This window comes from Mus caroli, unplaced genomic scaffold, assembly GCF_978045245.1.
Source record: "Mus caroli unplaced genomic scaffold, Mus_caroli_1 scaffold_4, whole genome shotgun sequence".
NCBI classification, from domain to species: Eukaryota; Metazoa; Chordata; class Mammalia; order Rodentia; family Muridae; genus Mus; species Mus caroli.
Genome location: NW_028227259.1, coordinates 41,824,388 through 41,848,976, shown reverse-complemented (window position 1 = coordinate 41,848,976; position 24,589 = coordinate 41,824,388). Strand labels below are relative to the sequence as shown.

The 24,589-nt window shown below is 39.5% G+C and overlaps 1 pseudogene; it reads left to right on the top strand.

Annotated features, from left to right (window-relative positions):
• Positions 1-2,820: 2,820 nt before the first annotated feature.
• LOC110294787 (ADP/ATP translocase 2 pseudogene) lies at positions 2,821-3,713 on the top strand (annotated as a pseudogene).
• Positions 3,714-24,589: the final 20,876 nt, after the last annotated feature.

The window sequence follows — 24,589 nt, the reverse complement described above, 5'->3', positions numbered from 1 at the left end:
CATAAGATATGAATTTAGTCACCAATATTAACAGCAAAAGTTGTTAATAAGAGTAAGCATCAAATGGAGCTAAAGTCCCTGGTCAGGTCTTCACTTATAGTCCCTTGTCCTATCTAGGGAGCAAAGGAACTCACCTGCTCTCCACACCCCTGGCTTCCATTGTGTTTCAGGCAAGCTCACTTTCATCTGATCAGAGAATGAGATGCAGAGAGAAGCCTTCATGGTTCTTGTCCCACCTACCTTCTCATTTTAGTTATTGACACCTTCAAATTCGGCAGCAGGTATGACATCATATAACCTCAGCTCACGCTGTCTTGGACCTCAGGAGACCCATTTCTACCACATGGCTGTATCCATAGTCTCTTCTTGCTGTATGTGCTCCAACTCTGTGCTTGTGTCACTTCCTGGGTTCCATCACTGCTACCACGTCCTGACCCTGTAACTTATTACATTGATTTCTCCTAGAAATTGACTTTTCTTTATATTACTGGGGTTATGTTGAGGAAGAAGAAGAAGAAGAAGAAGAAGAAGAAGAAGAAGAAGAAGAAGAAGAAGAAGAAGAAGAAGAAGAAGAAGAGGAGGAGGAGGAGGAAGAGGAGGAGGAGGAGGAGGAAGAGGGGGAGGAGGGGGAGGAGGGGGAGGAGGAGGAGGAAGAGGGGGAGGAGGGGAGGAGGGGGAGGAGGAGGAGGAGGAGGAGGAGAAAAAGGAGGAGGAGGAGGAGAAAGGAGAAAAAGAAGGAGAAGGAGAAGAAGAAAAGGAGGAGGACAAGGAAGAGAAGAAGAAGAAGAAGAGGAAGAGGAAGAAGAAGAACAACAACAACAGCTACAACAAGTTGAAGTAGTAATAATCATAGTAAAAAAACTGGTTTAAGATTCTGTGCCTGTTACTTTTTCCCAGTTTCCCAGATAACCAACAAAGCATTACTCAGGAAATGTTTAAAACTAGGTATTATTAATATTATATTGAATAGCACCTTCAAATAATTCAGGAATTTCTTTGTAAAACAAAATACAGAGAATATGAGAAAGTGATATACTAAGCTAACTGATATTTTTTAAAGCATACTTTTCCAAATAGTATAACAAGAAAGATTATTTGGTTGCCCCTCCCCTTCTCTACATTTATTACAAGAATATATATTAAGCATCTCTGAGGAAAATGTCTCCATTCTAAGAGTCATGACTAAATAAAAATAAATAAATAAAACATAGCTCCAATAGGGAAATAGCTTTAAGCCAAAGCAATCAAAACAAAATGCCACTTATATAATAAGATGTTCAAAATGAAAAGTGCATAAAATAGGAAGAAATCCTGCCTATGAGTGCAGCGGGATCATCAGTGGTGACATAGCATTTAAACTAAACTTTAATGCTTATCCAGTAGAAAAGAGTGAGAAGTTATTCTGGGTACAGACTTCTCATAAAATTATAGAAATCTGAGGATATCATGGTGTCCTAGAAATAAATAAAAGAGACAGAAAGAAGCAATAGTTTAGGTGAATAGAAAATGTATATAAGGATGGCCTAGTCAGCCATCAATGGGAGGAGAGGCCCTTGGTCTTGCAAAGATCATATGCCCCAGTACAGGGGAATGCCAGGGCCAAGAAGCAAGAGTGGGTGGGTTCGGGAGCAGGGTAGGGGGAGGGTATAGAGGGCTTTGGAGATAGGGTTTGAAATGTAAATGAAGAAAATATCTAATAGAAAATTTTTGACTTACAAAAAAATTCTAAAAAAAGAAAGAATGTATATAAATAAATAAATAAATACATGTATATATATATATATATATATATATATATATATATATATATATATTAAGAAATGAGGCTAATAGTCTATGCTGCAGAAACGAGCTATCAAGCCACAAAAGGATATAGAAGAAATCAAATGTGTCTCTCTAAATGAGAAAAAGAAATCTGATGTAATATATGATTACAATAACAGAACATTCCATAAACATCAAAGGTATAGAGACAAGAGAAAGACAAGTGGTTGCCAGAGGCCAGGGCATTAGAGGCTTAGAGGTTAAGGCTCCAAAACCTGCCAGTATGAAGTATAGCAGCACAAGTACCTCACTGAACATTCTTTAAATCCATGGAAAGTCTAATGCTAGGCTGTACCCTAAAGGAAACTGTAGCCTTTGATAGAAAGTGATATATTCACATAGGTTCATCATTTGTAACAAATGGACCACTCTTGTCATGGATAACAATAGTAGGTGATGTGCCCAAGTAGACAGAAGGGATGGAAGAAAGCCCTCAGTGCTAGCTTTTGTGGTGGTATAAGCTCTAACTGCCTTTAAAAATAAAATGTGTCTTTAAAATGTTATCTCCAGCATCACAAAATGATCAAGGTAGTAAAGCTGACAAGACAAGTTCAAGAAACGACCTGGAACTCAAACACCTTTGAGTGCTTCTATTTTAGGTCACATTTCTATAACTAGAAAAGGCGACTTAGAAAACATGCTGCAGTTTTGGCGATAAGGATATAATTGTTCTTAATAGGCCACAGTTCACATAGTGCTGGGTTCAGGTGGGCTACCCCTGCCTATGTCCATAATGATGTATCAAATCATTATATTTGGGACCATATTATGGTGGTATATTCTGAGTCCTGCGGGGATTTCTGTGCTTCTAGTTAGGGGCATTGTATTTAGATTCAGGGTGTATGTCATTTCCAGCTTGGCTGCCTACAACTACATGCCTGTACATGCTTATTCATTAAAAAAGGCTAGGTTGGCCCCAGAGTTCAGCAGTCAAAGCCGGTTATCAACCCAGTCTTATCCTGCACTCACCTGACTCTTCTTTTTTTTGCTTTCAATATGACAGATGTCACAGTGTCCTTCGCCAAGGACTTCTTGGCTGGTGGAGTGGCCGCGGCCATCTCCAGAATGGCGGTAGCACCCACCGAGGAGGTCAAGCTGCTGCTTCAGGTGCAGCATGCCAGCAAGCAAATCATGGCAGATAACCAAAACAAGGGCATTATAGACTGCATGGTTCGTATCCCCAAGGAACAGGGAATCCTGTCCTTCTGGCGTGGGAACCTGACCATCATCATCAGATACTTCCCCACACAGACTCTCACCTTTACCTTCAAAGATAAATACAAGCAGATCTTTCTGGGTGGTGTGGACAAGAGGACCCAGTTTTGGCATTATTTTGCAGGGAACCTGGCATCAGGTGGTGCCGCAGGAGCCACATCCTTGTGCTTTCTGTTCCCCTAGATTTTGCCCGTACCCGTCTAGCAGCTGATGTGGGCAAAGCTGGAGCTGAAAGGGAATTCATAGACCTTGGTGATTTCCCGGTTAAGACCTACGAATCTGGTGGGAGGGGTTAAAGGCCAAGGCTTTAATGTGTCAGTACAGGACATTATCATCTACCGAGCTGCCTACTTTGGTATCTACGACATTGCAAAGGGAATGCTCCCAGATCCCAAGAATACTCACATCTTCATCAGCTGTATGACTATACAGTCTGTCACAGCTGTTGCTGGCCAGACTTCCTATACTTTTGATACTGTTCGCCGTCTTATGATGATGCAGTCAGGATACAAAGGAACTGATATCATGTATACAGACACACTTGATTGCTGGCGGACAATGGGTCACGATGAAGAAAGCAAGGCTTTGTCAAGGGTGCGTGGTCCAACGTTCTCGGAGGCATGGGTGGTGCCTTTGTGCTTGTCTTCTATGATGAGATCAAGAAGTACACATAGTTATGTGTTAGGTGTTCTCATTGAGTACAGGCATGTTGTATAATATACCAAATCTTGAACATTCTCAACAGATTCTCTGGGCTTGTCTGTTTTATCAATGGCAACTATTTACCAGTCAAAAAGTGGGAAGCAATAATATTCATCTGGCCAGTTTTCTCTTAAAGCCATTTCCATAATGACAATAATGATGGGATTCAATCATATTTTTTTATTATAGTCACTCCTGATAATAAAAAATTGAAGAAATAAAAATATCCAAACCCCCAAAAGTGGGGGCTAGGTAGAAAGAAGATTATGCCAAAAGTTTCCATAGGATGATCATACCCCTCTACTCCCATTGGCTAACTCATGTCACAGGGCAAGATGCTGCTGTATTCATGAGAGTGGACAGGGTGGAACTCCAATATCTCCAAACAAACAAACAAACAAACAAAAACAAACAACCCCACCACTATCAATAGGGTATAATCTTGGAGACTGTCTTAATATAATCAGGGCAGATAATCATTTATTTAATGTGTTACAGAGAGAAGCAGAATTGATAAAACAAAATATACTAAAATTAACCATTTCTACCACTAAAAAACCTGACCTAAAATTGAAGGAAAAAGATTAAGATCCACAAGGGGAAAGCATACTGCAATGGATAACTAATGAAGAACAAGCTTCAAGAATCTATCAAGGTCTCCTATTCACCAATAAACATAAGCAGTACAGAGGAAAAATAAGACATGTGAAGGTGTCTGGTTAAAGGAAAATTTCCAATGTCTGACTATAAGACATTGAAAATAAACTTAATCTCATTGTTGCTTAGGAAATTAAATTTTAAATCAGAAAGACATACAAGTATATATCTCACACAAGGTATAAAGGAGAAGAAATGACACTGTTGTTTTCGCATGGAGAGCTGCCATGCTGAAGAAAAGAGTAAGTTTGAATAATCTCTTAGGAAAATTCTTTGTTTTCTGTAGTGATTTTCCAAACCCACTTCTAAGTATATTCTCTACAGAATCAAGGAGCAGGGGGCAGAGTATTGAAAGGCCTCCCCAAGAGTATTCATTATCAATACATATGGGTCAGATCAAAACCCAAATATCTATTAGAAGCTGAATGAAAAAACACACTAAGTTCATAACATAGCATTGCACAAACAAGCAAAGACTAAAACCTTGGCCCAAATTCCAGAGTATGGAGCATCTGGTAATGTAAGAAATAAAAAGCTTAATTTAGAATTAATGAATGCTTATTAGACTTTTCACAGAATTATTTTAATTAAGAAGATAAAAATAAGTGGCACATTCATTTCCAAGGCAACTCTGGACTCTTGTTTTATGTTTCTCCACATAAGTACATTTTTTTTTCCAGTAAAATAATTAAAAACTGCTTGGTAGATCTTGGTGTCTTCGATTTGGTTTTCCTCCAGGGGAACCACAGACTGGAATAATGTACTATCTTTCTCAGGACTGTGAGATTGTGGAGCTGCAGGTCAGCACTGCTCTCTGCCTTCTCGGATGTAAGCTGCATTCCCTCAGTATATAAGTATCTGGTATCTCTTTTTCCTAACCTCTTCTTACAAGACACCGATTAGCTTGGATTGGGGACATATTTAAGGTTCTCATATACCCTAATCATTCTGGAGGTTAGATTTTTCAAAACCTACTTTTCTCAGGTTCTTAAATGCTTCAACTTTCCTTCTAGCCCATTGACTACAGGGAGGAGAGAAGAAGGTTAATATGAAATGGAGCATGAGGACTTGTTTGGAAGTAGTTCTTGGGGGCAATTCAAACATGAATTAGTAGTACCAGCTCAATCCAATCCACAAGCACCAAGCAGGAATCAGTAGTATGGTTCTATCCAGATGAAACTGTGAGGCTCTGCTGAATTGGCACCAGTCCATGGAGGCAACAAGTGGCAGCCAGTATACTATGAGAAACATTTCTCTCTATGAAGCAAAGATCAGTGAAGACCAGCAAAGCATTGCTAGATGAACCAAGTCAAGAGCATCGTCAATGAAGACCAGCAATGTGTTGCAAGGTGAACCAATGCAAGAGCATCATTCACTGTTTCTTGGGTTCTACTTATATATTTTCCAAATACCATGTGTCTTCTCAGCAAAAGATTCTCTCACAAGACAGCTTCATGACACAACTGAGTCTCCAAAGAAACCAGAAATGTTCACTTCATTACTCCATCTTCAAAACCAACCACACTCTCAAATCCAGGAGTTGGGATTTTGAACTATGAATTCAGATGACACAGTTCAGTATATAATTGTACCTAAAGTTGTCTGATGATGAAAACCACCACTTCTAGGAGCTTCTCAGAATGTATTATTCAATGGACACTTTGATGGACCATGATAGTTGCTCCTGATGACATGATTATTAGACACCAGGATAATATGTATCTCCTTCAGTAAATCCTTTAATCCCACAAGCAATACAAGTTCTTTATTTTTTTTCCATTTTTCAAGTGGTACAACTTGACTGCCTTCTGCAAGGTCACATAAATGGGTACCATGAGCCTGGCATTTAAATAGAAATGATCAGACTTTAAGGTCCTTTCCTATCCAAGTTTACTGTTCACTGCTCAATTTCCAGGTAAAGGCATAGGAAAAGCTTTGAAGAGAAGTGCACTCACTCGTGTGTGTGTGTGTGTGTGTGTGTGTGTGTGTGTGTGTGTGTGTATCTTCTTGGAACTTGGTTAACCCCACATATTGCTTCATAAACTTCTCCAACAGGGACCTGTGATGATTTTTGTGAGCTTTGTGCTGAGATAAGAACAGTCTGCATGAAACAAAATGTTGCACATAATTCCAAGTGATCTTGGTGTCTTGAGACCAAATTTCAAAATGTTTCATGTTATTATTGTAACTCTAATAATAAAAGGAGAATAGCAGGAAGGCAAATAGTCTGTCCAGAAAGATGACTCCACACAGCCTTGTTAACCTGTGAGACAGACGTTCGCCATTTCTCACCGCCAGGCTCTGTTCACACGGTGTCTTATAAACCATGCTTACTGGACACTTGGGAACACTTTGCAGATAATCACACATGCTTCCATATTAGATAGAATAATCTGCGTGGTCTCAGGATCCACAAGAGAGCAAGACAATTTGCATACCAGAGACATTCATCTAGAACAGAAGCACACACACATTTTTTAGGCATAGATATGTAATGTAAAAAAAAATGCTTTTATTCTGATAACAAATGGATCATTTATACAAAATGTGTTTGTTATTATAATTTTTCCAGAAATCCAAAATAGAAACATTGTCAATATGGGTAGCTCATTGCAGGTTTTCTAGGTAGACATTTTTCTGTAATATCTGTTCTTAAATCATTCTGGGTTTTGAACTCCAGACTTTTTGACATTTTCCAGACACCTTTGAGCACATAGAGCTGGTGAGTGAGAAGCAAGAGGTTGTGTTTTAGCATTTTGTTGCTCATTAGCTATTATCCAGCCAAAGAAACCACTCAGGACCCCTGTATCATCATGTTGCTAGGGAGGAGAATGATCCCTCACAATTATGGGAGTAAATGGAAGAACCCCAACAAAGCACTTGAGGGTCGATGCCTTATAGCAAATTCTCAGCACTGATACTGTCATTGGATTCTTTGGGTCTATGAGACATGGATCCCCTCTTCCTCTCCAGGCTTTGGACAAACAGGTTCCCCTAAATCACTGTACCTCAGCCTCCATGTCTTGAAATGATTGTCACAGCCTTACATATTTGTCTCCAGTTGGTTGGTTGGTTTTGTTTTTGTTGTTGTTGTTGCTTTTATTATGTTTTTCTGATATACTTTTGCTAGAACATTGTCTGGGGGATTTTGTTTTATGTCTTTTGGCACTAATAAAATGTATCACAGACAATCAGACATTTTGCCTACCCTCTGTTTATAGAGATCCTCTTTGAATTTCTCTTGGTGAACACGTATGGCAGATTTAAGACATTAAAACTGTTTAGAACCTGGCTAGTTACCCCAAATAAAACTGTTCAATTCAACTCTGTCAATTTACATGCTATGACTATGGGGAATCCTAGAGAGAAATGAGCTGCAGGATAGGATTTTCCTACATTCATCCTGTTACTTCATTTATCAAGATCACAACAAAATGTAAGAAATGAGGTGACTTGGATTATATTCTTTCTGAAATAAAACTTTGTTTTCTACCTAAATTTAGATACATTGGTCAATGAATGAATGAACGCAATATCACTATTACTTGACAGTTAATACCAACAGAATGAGTCTTTTCTGAGCATCAGGACTGTAGTTCTGATACTTGAAATTAGATGCAGGTGTTCATGGATTCATGGGGTTCTAATGACACACCTGGAATCATGGCCACACTAAGGTGTTGACAATAGATAAGCTGTCTAGACAGGCAGGCAGAACGTCAACATCCAGACATGTGAGAAGCACTGGGTCGCCCAGCTAAGTAAAGCACTCTTCAGTCTTCCTTTCCCTAAAGTTTTGCACAAATCATCAAGAGCTACTTAGCACCCAAAGTGCTAAATAATATTTACATAACAATAACAGATGTATGTGCAGGAAGAGGACAGTAGAAACTATACCCAGGAATCTGCACAGGCTGGCACAGAAAAGCAAGGGGTGGAGAAAGGTATGAACAAATAATAATGGAGACTCAAGGAGGCTGTTCCATCCATAATATATGGAAAAGAACAGGATTATAATATACTCCTAATCATAGAGTCATCTCTCCTGCCCCCAAACCTGACTGTTAGTGGTGATATACTAAACACTTTAGAAAAGAATGTCAAAGAGTGACTCTCCAATGGTGTAATTGTAGACACTAGGTGGAGCAGCTTAAAGGTATTCATTTCAGGAGTCGCTGCCTCGGGTTTCTCAGGTGACCCCTGGTAGATATATCAGTGATTTCTCTCCTCTCAGGTCCTGTACCAGTCAGGTGCTCAAAACTGTTGAAATGAAATACAGCAACAAAAGTAATATTCAAATTACACTTTTGACTTTACTTGTGGGTAATTTATATATTTATTTATATTTATATTTATATTTATATTTATATTTATATTTGAAAACAAACTTCTAAAATATTTGTTGTATTAGATCATTGATTTTCTTATCTAGTAGTTTTGGCTAAAAGAAAAGCATATATTTTTCTTTCTATTACACATTTTTCAACAAAAACTATCTTAGATTGCATCCTTGCAAAAGTAATTATAATTTTTAAATTAAATTAAATACTTAATTAACAATTTTAAATTGCATTATAGCTACAATATGAAATTAAATTAAAACATTAAGCTGTTTGTAGAGTATTAAGCAAGAAAATGCACAAAATCTACTTTTGAAAAATTAGGAGAACAAAATTACCAATATTTGTGATTATGGGTGTTAATTTAATAGAAACCCAATTTTCTTTCCCATGAAGCCTTCATTTTCATTTGGAAGAGCAACCCACAAAAATCTAGAAATATTTTGAAAACTTCTTTCTACCAGGGTTCCACACGTTTGATTAGGACACCCAGAGGTGACAGGTGACCTGCTCTCCTCCTCCCTCCTAGCTCTCCAGACAAGTCCCAGATGACTTACTACCAGCCCACCTCAACACATCCTCTGAGAGAGTTTACCCCCATCACCTTGGGAGTTGGCCTCTTGATGTGGACACAATACTCCTTTCATTTTTTCTACCACCACTTTTTACCCCTTTTTTTCTAGTTCTTCATTTCTTTGTGACTCCTCACTGACACACAGAACTACTTTCTACCAGAGATCCAAAGTCACTTGGGTGAGACTTAGATTCCCCACAGCTATTACACTTGCTAAGGCCTAGCTTGGGGAAACCACAACAAAAAGGATGACACACCGGGCCATCAAAGGCTAGACCAGCTGTCTCAGTTACAGTTACTATTGCTATGATGAAACACTATGAATAAAAAGTGAGTAAGGGCCCAGAAACTTAGCATACCCAAGATATAAGTTACAATTTGCAAAGCACATGAAACTCAAGAAGAATGAAGACCAAAGTGTGGACACTTTGCCCCTTCTTAGAATTGGGAACAAAACACCCATGGAAGGAGTTACAGAGACAAAGTTTGGAGCTGATACAAAAGGATGGACCATCTAGAGACTGCCATATCCAGGGATCCATCCCATAATCAGCCTCCAAACGCTGACACCATTGCATACACTAGCAAGATTGTGCTGATAGGACCATGATATAGCTGTCTCTAGTGAGACTACGCCAGGGCCTAGCAAACACATAAGTGGATGCTCACAGTCAGCTATTGGATGGATCACAGGGCCCCCAAAAGGAGCTAGAGAAAGTACCCAAGGAGCTAAAAGGATCTGCAACCCTATAGGTGGAACAACATTATGAACTAACCAGTACCCCAGAGCTCTTGACTCTAGCTGCATATGTATCAAAAGATGGCCTAGTTGGCTATCACTGGAAAGAGAAGCCCATTGGACTTGCAAACTTTATATGCCCCAGTACAGGGGAACGCCAGGGCCAAAAAGTGGGAGTAGGTGGGTAGGGGAGTAGGGGGGAGGGTATGGGGGATTTTTGGGATAGCATTGGAAATGTAAATGAGGAAAATACCTAATTAAAAAATTATTTTGAAAAAAAAAGTGAGTAAGGGAGGGAAGGGTTTATTTGCCTTAGACTTCTATATCACTGTTCGTTATTGAAGAAAGTCAAGGCAAGCACCCAAATAGTGCAGGAACCTGGAGACAGGAGGTGATATAGAGGCTATGGAGTGGGGCTGTTTACTGACTTTTTTCCCATGGCTTGCTAGCCTGTTTTCTTATAGAACCCAGAACTAACAACACAGGAATGACACTACCTCATAGGGCTAGGTCCTCCCACATTGATTATTAATTGAGAAAATGCCTTACAGCAGAATCTTATGGAGACATTTTCTCACTTAAGGTTCCCTCTTTTCAGATAACTCTAGTTTGTGTGTGAAGTTGGCATAAGATTAGCCACCCCAGCATGTATCTCTGTCAAGAAATACCTCAACCATCATAACTGTAGATGCCTAGATGTCAGCACAAAATCACAAATGTGAACAATCAAGACAATAAGCCACTTCTAGAAACCAGCATTTTATTATGATAATAGACCCTGAAGAAATCAATTTAGATGAAACTCAAAAAAGGTAATTCAAAATAGCAGTTATCAACCTTAAATAAGAAATGAATAAATGCCTTAATGAATATGATAAATACACAAACAATTGAATGAAAAAAGTTTGAAAAAATTAAAGACTTAAAATGGAACTTAGCATAGAAATAGAATTGTTTAAAAAAAAAACAAATTGAGATGGGTCCCTGGGTGGGGGTGTCTCTGGATGGGTCATCCTTTCATCTCAGCTCCAAAATTTGTCTCTGTAACTCTTTCATGGGTATTTTGTACACAGTTGTAAGAAGGGGCAAAGTATCCACACTTTGGTCTTCCTTCTTCTTGAGTTTCATGTGTTTTGCAAATTGTATCTTGGGTATCCTAAGTTTCTGGGCTAATATCCACTTATCAGTGAGTACATATCATGTGTCTTCTTTTGGGATTGAGTTACCTCACTCAGGATGATACCATCCAGATCCATCCATTTGCCTAGAAATTTCATAAATTCATTGTTTTTAATAGCTGAGTAATACTCCATTGTGTAAATGTACCACAGTTTCTGTATCCATTCCTCGGTTGAGGGGCATCTGGGTTCTTTCCAGCTTCTGGCTATTATAAATAAGGCTGCTATGAACATAGTGGAGCATGTGTTCTTATTACCAGTTGGAACATCCTCTGGATATATGCCCAGGAGAGGTACTGCTGGATTCTTTGGCAGTACTATGTCCAATTTTCTGAGGAAACGCCAGACTGATTTCCAGAGTGGTTGTACAAGCTTGCAATCCCACCAACAATGGAGGAGTGTTCCTTTTTCTCCACATCCTCGCCAGCATCTGCTGTCACCTGAATTTTGGATCTTTAGCCATTCTGACTGGTGTGAGGTGGAATCTCAGAGTTGTTTTGATTTGCATTTCCCTGATGATCAAGGACGTTGAACATTTTTTCAGGTGCTTCTCAGCCATTCGATATTCCTCAGTTGAGAATTCTTTGTTTAGCTCTGTGCCCCATTTTTAATGGGGTTACCTGGGGACCCAGCCCATATTCAGCCACCAAATGCAGACACTATTGCATACGCCAGCAAGATTTTTCTGAAAGGACCCTGATATAGCTGTCTCTTCTGAGGCTATGCCAGTGCCTGACAAACACAGAAGTGGATGCTCACAGTCAGCTATTGGATGGACCACAGGGCCCCCAATGGAGGAGCTAGAGAAAGTACCCAAGGAGGTGAAGGGGTCTGCCACCCTATAGGTGGAACAACAATATGAACTAACCAGTACCTCCAGAGTGCATGTCTCTAGCTGCATATGCAGCAGAAGATGGTCTAGTTGCCCATCATTGGGAAAAGAGACCCCTTGGTCTTGCAAACTTTATATACCCCAGTACAGGGGAACAGCAGGGCCAAGAAGTGGGAGTGGGTAGGTAGGCGAGCAGGGTGGGAGGAGGGTATAGGGGACTTTCAGGATAGCATTTGAAGTGTAAATGAAGAAAGTACCTAATAAAAAATTGGAAAAAGAAAAAAAAAACAAATTGAAATAAAACTAAAAATGAAAAGCTTATGACATCAAACTAAAAGCTCAGAGATCAGCATTGCCTATAGATGAAAATATGTGGAAGATAGATAGAATCTTGGGTCTCCCAGACAAGGTAAAAGAGATGGATGAGTCAGTCAAAGAAAATGTTAAACCTAAATAAATACAGGTACAAAACCTTACGAAAGTCTGGGACACTATAAAAATGACAAACCCTATGAATAGTAGGTAGAAAAGAAGGAGAAGAAACTGAAGTCAAAATCATAGAAAATATATTCATCAAAATAGTAGAAGCGAATTTTCCTAATCTCGACCAAGAAGAACGACAGGACCACCAGTTCTTCTAACAGCAGTTTATTCAGCAAGCTTCAGTCTTCATCTCTCTCCTTTCATCTTTTTCTCCCCCAAACCCTGGGCCTCTCTTATATACTCTCAGCCCCCAACCACTCACAGCAGGCCACGTTACCTTACCAGGCATGCAGCTTCAGCCAATCAGGGCAGCAGGGGCGCATCTCCACCAAATATGGACTTGTTTACACCGCATCATGGTGCACCTGCGCAGCTCTCAAGATGGTCGTGGCTTATTTTCAGGTATATGAGCAAGTTAGGTGCAAGTCATAAGACTTAGCTGCAGTCCCGGGCACCTTCTTGGGACTGCTGCCACACTCACTCCTCACAACAGGAGAAGAAACTCCCTAAGACACATAATAGTCAAAATACTAAATGAACACAACAACAAAGGATATTAAAAGCTGCCAGGGGAAAAGATCAAATGACATATAGTCAGTCCCCATTAGAATAACTCATGGCTTTTCAACAGAGACTCCTCAAACCAGAAAGACCTGAAAGTAACCAATCACTTTTTCACTGGACTCTCTATGTGAGATGGAACCCACACTTGACACTGCTAAGTGACCAAAAGACTGAAAGTAGATCGGTCATGACCCAAGACGGGTCATTGGATGCTGGGTGCAACTTGCATGCTCTAAGCTTTCTTCTTTCTACTTCTGCTACCAGCCATCACCCTACTCAGTTGCAAGTGAGTCAAGACCATGTTTGCATTCTGGGTTTCTTACTAGAAGCCCCATGATGAGAGTAAAAGTTTCATTGAATGCTTAGGAAATCTGTCATTTGAGAAAGCTCTCCACGCTTTCTGCAATAATGCAGTCGCTCAATTTCTCAGTAGGATCTTGGCTATTAGCTCAGAATCACATTCTCTTAGCATTTAAAGGTTGGGAAATAAGGCCTGTGTCAGGGTGTGGTCTCCCCAGGCTCTTTGAAAGAAGGATCTATCACTTCCTCCCACATTGATCAAATGTCACCACAATTATACTGCTTCTGGAAATAGCTCTGGCATTTTTTGAACGTGTAAAGTTTCGAGGCTGCTGTCAAATGCATGTCTGCTTTTCTCTTCTCAAGCTCCTCCTGGCTAAGGCCTTCCATTAGTTAATTTGCTCCAGGGCTGAGCTAAGAGCCTTTCTGCAGCTTCTTGTCTGAGTTCCAAATGGACTGAATGGGGATAAGTTGTTGGATGTTGGATGTTTCTCTGTACAATCTGGGTGTTCAAATAGTGTTGCCCACTTTCCTAGAGAGTGATTGATTACAATATCTTCCAAATACAAACTATACATTTCATTAATGGACTGTTTCTTCCCGTTAGGTGATTAATGGGAATGTTAGATAGGACTCATAGATTCCTCCCACCTATATCTCACATTTTTCTTTCTATCACCCTGTTTATATCTCCTCAGTCATTTTTTCAATCAACAACCATTTCTCTGTGGGTGGGAGACAAGTCTCACACTCAGGCATGCTGAGAAGGGTGGGTAGAGCAGAGGCTCAGGCTCTCTGTGACAGAAACCTGTGTCTACACGGAATTTAAGTATCAGTTGACCGTTGTGGTTACTAGGTCTCTGTCCCTTAAGGAAAAACTTGAAATCCTGTAACACCTTGTATTAATAACACGGTGAGAATTTACTACAGAGGTTAAATATCAAAAGACAGAAGCAAAAGCACAGGAGGCTTTTTGCTAGCAAGGACTTGATCAAAGTTGTTTCTTTCCACTTCTATGAATGAAGTACCCTGAGTATTTGTGGCCAGTGACACCTGCAACCCTGGCTTTGCTGTTCTATCACATGCCTGATAAGGCCTCAGCTGCTGACACTTGTTTATATGTATCTGGTTACTTTGCTCTCCTCAGGACAGATTTTTCTGCCCTTTGGGTGAGTCAACAGAAGCAGCAAGAGTGTAGTAGTTCAATGACATCTGCTTGCATCCATTGCACAGATGGAGAAAACAGGGAATCTCACTTTATAGCAACTCAGTTCCTGGTTTGAAATTCTATGGTGCTTGTACTTCACAGGCTCTGACAATTCCTCCAGCAGATGTGAGCCCCTGTTGCAAATAGCAGCTTACATTCTCTTGTCTTCTGCACTCACTATGCTATCAAGAAAAAGACTAAGGTTCTGGAGTCTAGGAAGCTCAGTGATGTCTTGAGAAAAAAAAAAAAAAGGTACTTGTGTAATTTTCTCCTGTCCTTGGAAATATTCTACTTTAGGCCATGCTTAAAGTAGATAAGTGGGCAAGGGCTGTGTGCACAGCTCACCTCCCAGAGAAGCCATAGATTAACATTCTACCATCACCATCCATTTCAGGGTGAGGACTATGATTTATGCAGCAGAGTAAAACAGGCAGTCAAAAGAGTCAGAGAGACAGCTCACTGGAATACTCTGTGTGTGTGTGTGTGTGTGTGTGTGTGTGTGTGTGTATGAGAGAGAGAGAGAGAGAGAGAGAGAGAGAGAGAGAGAGAGAGAGAGAGAGAGGAGAGAGAGAGAGAGAGAGAGAAAGAGAGAGAGTCCTATCACATGTCCTCTGCCAAGAACAAGGGTGTATTGAATTTGAATGCCATCAATTGCTCATGGCTTCATTCCCTCTCTTTTTTTTGTCATGACTGCCCAAGTGGTGACTTAACTCACCTCTCCATGTAGCTGTAACCCCTTTCAGTGCTGTCTCTTCCACTGTTGGTTGACCTGGAGCAGAAAATAGGCTGCTTAATAAATAGTCCCAGCATTGGCACAATACAGCTTCTTTCTAGGTCAGCTGTACCTGGTGAGGAGGGAACAATGGCTTTAAAGTTGAAAGAGAATGTGACACCCCTTTAGGAGTTGTATCCCTTAGATGGCTAATTAACCAGAGACCTGGGAGCTATACTCCCAGAGCATGCTCTGAAGATGAGAGAGCAGTGTAGGCTGAATGCAGGCCATGGGGGGAGGCAATGGATACTCTGCACAGAATGGGTCACATAGGAGATCCTATGGAAGACAATTGCTTTAGCATCTCTGCAGTACTTCATTGTACTTCCCCACTCATGTGGACCTTTGTGGCAGGGACTGTTTAATCCAGTAGGACAGTCAATCAAGTCCTTTTGAACATTTCTGGTACCACATGCTCTCTTTATGCAAACAGGTCACCTTCTCCCAGGGCCATGGAGGCAATAGGCACCACGTGGTCACAGTCTTTATGCAGGGATATTAGCAACTCTTTCTCTGCTCTACCTTGACTTTACACACTCTTGCACTTATGTGTGTGCCATTTCTAAAGCCTTGCATTGCTAAACACAGCATAACTGAGAATGAGAGATCACAAGTAATCTGACTTGACTGTGAATCCCAGGGCTGAACTTTTGCAGTCTTGCTTCTTGAGCAGGTCACTTAACCCTCTGAAACACTGGACTCAGGGCTGAAACGGAGTTTACTCATGTATGATGGTGCAGAAATGTAACCTGGTTCTACTTACAATACTACTTTCAACTGACTACAGTTTTAATGCATGAAATACATAAACAAAATATTTTATTATAAACAATATATAGCTACAGTAAATATATACCTATGAATACAAAATATGAAATATAATTATTATAAGTATGGTGCATTATTGTTTATGAGTAATGATTGTTTCTCATTAATAACTATTTCCATCATAGTCATTAACTTTACTTTGGTGTCTTGTCCTATACAGATAATTGTATACAAATAATCAATATTGTAACATATGTAGAATTATTTCCACTTTCTAAATAAGGAGACTGGGATTCAGAAAGACTAAATTTTCCCATGATGGCATTTTCATCATTTTCAATAGTTCTAAATCCTGAACTAACTTTCTCACCTTTTTCTCACTTGCCCTTCCTCTTCCTTCCTCCCCTCTCATGCCTCCTTTCCCTACATCTTCCTCATAGTCTCCTCCTCCTTCTTTCCTCACTTTTCTTTCACCACTCTTCCTTATTGTCTACTTGTTGTTATTCTCCTTTTCCATTGTATCACAGCTTTTTCTTTTTCTTTCTTTCTTTCTTTCTTTCTTTCTTTCTTTCTTTCTTTCTTTCTTTCTTTCTTTCTTTCTTTCTTTTTTCTTTCTTTCTTTCCTTCCTTCTTTCTTTCTTTCTTTCTCTTTCTTTCTGTGGCTAAAGGGGTCTGCAACCCTATAGGTGGAACCAATATGAACTAACCAGTAACACCCCCCCCCCCCCGGAGCTAGTGTCTCTAGCTGCATATGTATTAGAAGATGGCCTAGTCGGACATCATTGGAAAGAGAGGCCCCTTGGTCTTGCAAACTTTATATGCCTCAGTACAGGGGAACGCCAGGGCCAAGAAGTGGGAGTGGGTGGGTAGGGGAGTTGGGGGGGAGTATGGGGTACTTTTTGGATAGCTTTTTCTGTATAATTTTTTTTTTACATCTTCTTTTCATAACGATTCTTCTGTTTGGAGGCAGCTACCCTTGATTAGCTGACACCAATCAGATTTCAGAGAACAGAGGATTTTTACATTGGGGTACATCAGGAAATACAACAACTAAACCCATCATTTGGGTACGCAGCAATTCTGAGTACTAAATGGTGGCTGAGAATTCAGACCACTGAAGATGGTCAGCCACCTTGTAAGATCACCTGGTGGATAAGGAAGCTCCAGAACAAAACAAGACATGTAGCATCTTCACTTGCCTGTGTCTGGGAATTTCACTGTTGAATTCCTAGTCTGCCTCATTCTTCACCGGATCAGCCAAGTTAAGTATTCTCACAGGTTAAACAGTAACTATAGGTTCAACCAACTAACCAGTACTCACCTGTCCCATTACACATGACCAGAAAATTACAGTTGAGACTGACTGATTTATTCTATCTGGTGCAAAGTGAAGAGGATTATCTGGACAAAAGTGAAGAATTATAGAGTTTACCTCCCCAGAAAGACTATGGAATCAAGGAGTGGGAAGTTTTGAAGGGTTCCAGATTTGCCTTCATTCTTGTGTACACTTGATCAACCCTTGCAACAAGCCAGTTGCTATCCTTGAAGTAAAATGTTGTTAGCAGGAGAATGAGGTCATGAAGATTCTATAGCTCCAGGACACCTTAAGTATAAAGTGATGGTATTTGAACTGGCCTCCTCGGGATGGGCAATAGGAGCTGAGGTTATGTGTTGAGATTCTTATGTCCTTGAAAAGAAACAACATGTGCTCTCACTCCACCCTTCCACTCCTTCTCCCTTGTCCTCCTCTTCCCCCTCCTTCTTTCTTCCCCCTCCACTTCATCTTTACTCTTTCATTTTTTTTCTTTTTATGTTCATTAAAAGGACATGGTATGGAGGCTGCTGTTTGCAAGCCAGAAAAACAAAAACAAAAACAAAAATAGAGGATCTCACCAAAACGTATCCATATTACCACTTTGATCTTAGGATTCTAGATCCCAAAGCATCAAAAAGATAAGTTCTGTTTGTTTTATAACAAAGCAGACTGATACATAAGGGAAATAGTTTTTCCTCTGGCTCAGAATTAAGATGATTTGTTAAGGCGAATTGGAAAGCTAGGGAGTAACAGATAACATTTATTTTTTTATTGATAGTTATGACATCAAGGTCAAGTGTCAGTGAAAAGCTTTAACACATGATCATCACTAGTCCCAGTGAACCTGCTTGCTAGAAGGTGATATAATGGATTTATTTCTGGAACATCGCAAGAGGCTCCTGCAATCTTGACTTCAACACATTCATTTACATGTTTCACAAAGAATGAATAATTCAGACCCAGAACATGCCCTCAGATGACCTGGATTCGCATAAATATGCAAAATTGACAAGACTGAATAGAGTAAGATGTTAAAATAAAATAAAACCAAGTGTTGTTTCATTATAATATTTAGTGTTTTTTTTTTAGTGAAGCCAAGAATTATAATGATAAAGAGTAGTAAAGATGTCTTTCTTAAAAGCCAGCAACCTGAGACAAACTTGAGGCCCCAGGTAGTGGAAAAGTCTGATGGGGTAGGGATTTGGGGGAAGGAGCAGCCTCTTGGAGACTGGGAGGAGGAATGAAATGAGGAGCAGTCAGAAGGCAGATGGGGAGAGGGATAAAGACTGGACTGAAAAAAAAAAGATCAAAGAATAATAAAAATAAAATAAAAGCCAGCAATGACCTATTGATATCTATTATAAATTTTAAAATTCCTTAGAAATCCTCTCTTTCTTAACAATATCCAAGTGAAGCTTAGTTCATGACAAACAAATATAATTTCATTTAATGCATTGCTAGAAATTGTTAAGGAAACAATTATTTTTTGCATGAAAAGTGCAAAAGACTAACAGCATGAGCAAGTAAGTGCTTATTCTTATGCTGCTTCTAGAGTTGCCCAGTGCTGGCTGAGGAAGGACTAGCCAGACTCAGAAGATATACCAGAGCCAAATGCACTGCACATCCCAAAAGAGCATTCACTTGATAGACACTGATGAAACTTCAAGCATGTGTCAGGCATTGTGGTGGTTGGCACAGTACTTAACACCCACACTGCAAGAGTTTTACAGCTTGCTAAGCTCTGTTTTACAAAACCCTGTCCTAGTCACTCTAATTCATTGCTCATTTATTTATCAATGAAAAGAAAGACTTACTCTTCCCACTTAATAAACAAGAGAAATAAGGGGGAAAAAAGGTCCAGTGTCATGTTGTTGAAGAGAAGCTGATAGTCTACAAACCGAGGATTCCTATACAGATTGACCCAGGAATGCATGTGGTGGGCTGTTCTTGTACTATGGATCCTATACTATCCATGGCATGATGACTAGTCAGCCTATCTAAAACTACGATCTCCAGGATCAGTGAGAGATTCTGCCTCTAAATCTGAGATGGAGAATGATTGAGAGAGACAGCCAATGATGCACACACGGACACCGACAGACAGACACATTTTCAATTAAAATTGATTCTCATCATGACCAAAGTTCGTCTAGAAATCAATCCTGAAAACCATGTTTGAAATGTCTCATGCAATCGAGCATCACTGAGAATCCAGGTGAACATGGACATTCAAAATAGGACTTTTTCTCTCTCTTCGTTTTGGAGATAAGAAAATGTAAAAAGGTTTCAGAGTTAAATTTAAATATCGGTGAGTTTTATCTCTTCTTCCAATGGAACATGGGAATCTCGTTTTTCTCCAGGGCAAGATATTAGCTTCTTGAACATATTTACTGGAATTTGATTCCTTAATACCTCAAAAAGGGTTATCAGTCCTGTGGTCATAATAATCGTACAACAATATGTGAAGCATGGCAGAATCTGCAAATCAATATCCTGTAATCATATACAATATCCAGTAATCACTCCTCACATTTGACCCTTAAGGGAGCTAAGAGGGTCTAGAAGGTCACACAGACCTTCAGATTGCAAATATCATTTGTTTAGACAGAGATGAAAATCAGGTTTTTGGGATTCATGCAAGGTACATTTTTCTAACATAGTAGCTATTGCATTCCCTTAGAGAGAATTTATTCAGATAATGGTAAAGGACTAAGTGAAAGCTGTTTATTCCTCCAAAACTAAGTGTGATCTCAGCCATTACTCCCGAATTGATTAATCATCTCTGATCTGTTTACATGGCAATCATGTTTTTTTCCCCTCTGTTCTACACAAAGGCTTTGAGAATCATGGAAAGTACTGTCAGCTTTTGTGAAGCTTGCTTGCCCACTTCTGAGTGCATGCTTGCCTTTGATAGAAGTAGTGCGACATGCTCCGGTGAGCATGGATAAGAGGCTTGGTCTTTCAATCTGAACGTTCAAAATACAAGCCCAGCTCTCCTTAATGTAATGTCTTGTCAGAGAGTATAGACAAAAGACTATCCCTGGAGTTACTGGATATGAACCCTATTCTCTATCCTCACGTTAAGGAAAACACATTATATAGAGAGCATTGACTGACAATGACACACCACAAGGCACTGTCTCATAATTTTAACACCTGAAGTTTCATGAGGCTTTAGAACAGGATCACTACAGAGTTCCAATTGTTCACAGTGCTCTTGGCAATAGATACTATGAATCTCTGTTTTATACTAGGATGAAGTTCCAGAAAAGGATCCCAATAAAGAAAATGATGCTTTCAGAAGGCTTGTCTGGTTAGATGATCTGAGTATGTGAGTTTAATACTTCTATTTCTTTCACAGCAGCTCTGTAAGATTGCAATGTTTTTTTTTTTGTTGTTGTTGTTGTTGTTGTTCTGAAGATGGGAACCAGGCCAGGTCACTGGCAGAATTTGCTGAAGTCAAATCACTAGTCACAGTGAAGCTGAGGTGAGAAGGCTGAAAACAGCACCACTCTACTGGAGTTCTACAACAAATCACAGTTGGAATTTCACTGTAAGTTGTCTCATAGACTCTGGTTATCATGAGAAAAAGGTTTGTGGACTCCCATGTTAAGAATCTGAGGATCAGAGAAGCAGAGAAATGCCCAATATCAAGCAGTTAATAAAGAGCTAAGTTCTTCCTGAATACCACATGTTCTCACAAAATGCCAACAGTTCTCACAGTTCTCATAGACTGCTTTGCTGCTGTAAAGTTTCTAGTAGACAAGATGAAAGTTGTCTATTCGCCATTCTTTAAAATTGCCAAATAATCATTTAACTTATAACACTTGAAGTGTGATGACCTTGAAATGCATGCAATCCATTAGATTACCTGGGCTATGTTCATTTCTGCTTTGAAATTTTACAGCCATTCTCCAAACTGTTTAATGAAATGCCAGTGGAAGAGGATTTGTTTTCCTTCGAATTCTGTCTCTGGAGAGGGAGGTGAGTAAGATTCGTTGCTAACTCAGAAGTAAATGTGCTGTCTATCAATGAGATTCCTCCATCCCATGGACCGGAGACTTGCCCAGGTTCAGCTGAAGCCAGGCAGGCTTACACACCCCACCCTGCTTTGTGATTCAGCCAATCTGGGTCTGCAAGTCCTTGAATGTCATCATTCATGACCTTTTCTTATTATTTTTAGCACTGGATCATAGTCCTTTATTTTCTTTGGTTCTTAGAGTCCTGGAATGACAGAGCTTTTTGTGCCTTTTCAGACAGGTGTTCTTTCTAATCCACATTCAGCTCCTTTAGCTGTCAAAATTGTGCTACTAATTTCTAAACAGTATCTACTAAGCTATATTTGCCACTTGAAATGATCATTTTAAGAACAGTCAGGGCATTTGACATGGCTCAAATAGCTTCTACCTACTTTTTGCCAAGACACAAGACCTGAGTTTATTTCTCAGAAACAGCATGGAAGGAGGCAGAGAACTGACTTCTGTCTTCTCACCTTGCTCTGCAGCATGCATTTATGCATGCATTCACACACACACACACACACACACACACACACACACACACACACACACACACACACTAAATGTAAACAATTTTAATAGGAACAAGCAATCAGAACTATAGTCTTTTACAAATTTTAATTTAGGAAGAAGAAGTTTGAAATACCAAGCCTTGGAACCTGGAACTTAATCTGGCTCCCGTGGTTTGTCTTCATGCACATATTGTTGAGTTAAGCATTGTGGTCCTTAGGTTTTCATCTAAAATCTTCGAAAACTGTTACCTTTTATGAAAAGTTGTTGTGAAGATTAAGATTCGCTGCTCATGCCATTATTCACTTTATTATCTATCAATCAATATTTCTGAAAGTTTACTAGGCACTGTGTATTCTTTTAATTATTGTAAATGACAGATACCCCAGTGCCTACTTCCAGAATGTGCATGACCAACCAGGAGATAGTTAAGAGCATATTTTAAAGAAGTGCAGTGACAGATAATATCACTCTTGAACAAAAAGTGGAGAAGCCCACACCGAGTGCTGATTGGCTGTTGAGTGGCAAAACCCATACCCAGTGCTGATTGCATGTTGTGTGGAGAAGCTCAAATCCAATGCTAATTGAATGTTGAGTGGTAGGAAGACACAGAAGAGCCTTCCCAGTGGAGAGAGAAAATTCACCAAAAATATGATAAATGAGTGAAAACATCATCCTCTAGGAAGGGCAGAAATCACAAATCCAGATTCATCAGAAATGAGCCTAAATAATGTTGAAGTCCCAATGAGTTCTTTCAACTGAAAATCTCTTTGATTCTAAAACAACAACAACAAAAACAAAAAGCCAAGTTGACCTTAGAGCCTGCCTTTCTTTGGTTGTGCATAAGCAAAGTCATTACACTTTAGTGTTTAAGTCAGAATCCTCACAGCTTCCTAGACACAGGGGACATGCTTTGAAGTACACAGAAACTAAACTCCTATGGGGACAGGACTTTCTGAACATGGAGATATTAATTTACACCACCACAAAATAAGATCAGCCTGCTGCTAATCAGAGATCCAATTCCTATTTTCCAGGGCATATCACAGGAGGATTTCCCTACAATCAGGAGAGAAAAAAATGTAAAACAGAATAGAAAAACCACTGCTGTGCTCCTTTGGGATGAAAACAAACAATATAGCTGTGGTCAAATAGGAAGCTTAGCATGCTGCCATTGATATGTCTCCAGGGAATAAGGTAGCATTGCATGGAGGGAGAAGGATGTCTCTGTAGGTTAACCTAAGTGTATGTCTCTTTATGAAGCACTTAACATGTGTGTGGTGCAATGTCAGATACTGAATTTTCAACATACACTCAACGTAAATTCAGAATGGATGTTTTGTAAAGAACACACAATGAGCATTTCAGGTTAGCAATGACTATGCCATTCAGATAGGAGTAACCTTAAGTGGGCCTTCTCCCTAGCTAAAAACATCCAAAGACAGTAATAACATCACAGTCTGGAACACTTTTTGATCATCAGAAATGGGCAATAGATATGAACTGAAGTTCAGAAAAATGAAACCAGAAAACACTGCTTGAGTTCATTTTGAGGTAAAGTTCCTCTGGATTTCCATGCAAGGGCTTGTGGGGCTCTAAGAATGGACACAGCCTGAAATGATATGCATACAAATAACACTACATGAATTGAGTAAGTCGTGTTTATACATGTAAGCACACACACAGTGTGTGTGTGTGTATTATATATATATATATACATATATATATGTATATATATATATATATATATATATAATAACTAAAGTAAAAGAGACCATAATTTTGAAATGGAATAAGGAAGGACACTTGGGAAAGGTTGGAGAGGACAAAGGGAAACACGAAAATAATGTCATTATATTTAAGTTAAAAGGAGGGTGTAATGAGAAGAGGGATTTTGAAAGTGGGACTGGAAAGATAGGAGGGATAGGGTGCTGAGACTGAGATTTAAAGTGTATGTGTGTGTAATATATATATATATATATATACATATATATATATATGTGTATTATATATGTATATATACAAAATAAATTAGCCAGAACAAAAGACCATGTATAGAGGTATAGATGTATAGATGTATAGATGTATAGATGTAGGATTCCTTGTATTTTTTGGTGACTTATATCATACTCCCTTTATCCCATTCCACATCTTCTTCTCTTTTGTCTGGGGTGTTGATCTTGATGGGCCAGGGAAGACATACTTATCCTGGTTCCTCTTCTTTTCACAAACAGTTAATATTGCATGCAGCCATAATACAGTTTAGGTGTACAATCCCATAAATGCAGGAAAGCATCCCAGGACTGGAGATGCAGCTTAGTGCAAAAGGCTCTGGGTTTTAGCTCTTCCTTTTCAGGGAGTGCTGCTGTTGTCTGTGACCCCTATTGGAAAACACCCATGATGAAGGTTCAGGACTCCATCTAGTTCAACCCTTGGCACTGAGTAGATGGCTAGGGGACAGCAGTGTTACCTCCTTCTTTCCTTCAGTGTTTTTGTCAACATTTTTAATGTTGAAGACACAAGTGAAAAAAGTAGCAGCCCTACTCGTTATCACCCAAATTCCCAATAACCTCTCCTCCTTATGTCACCT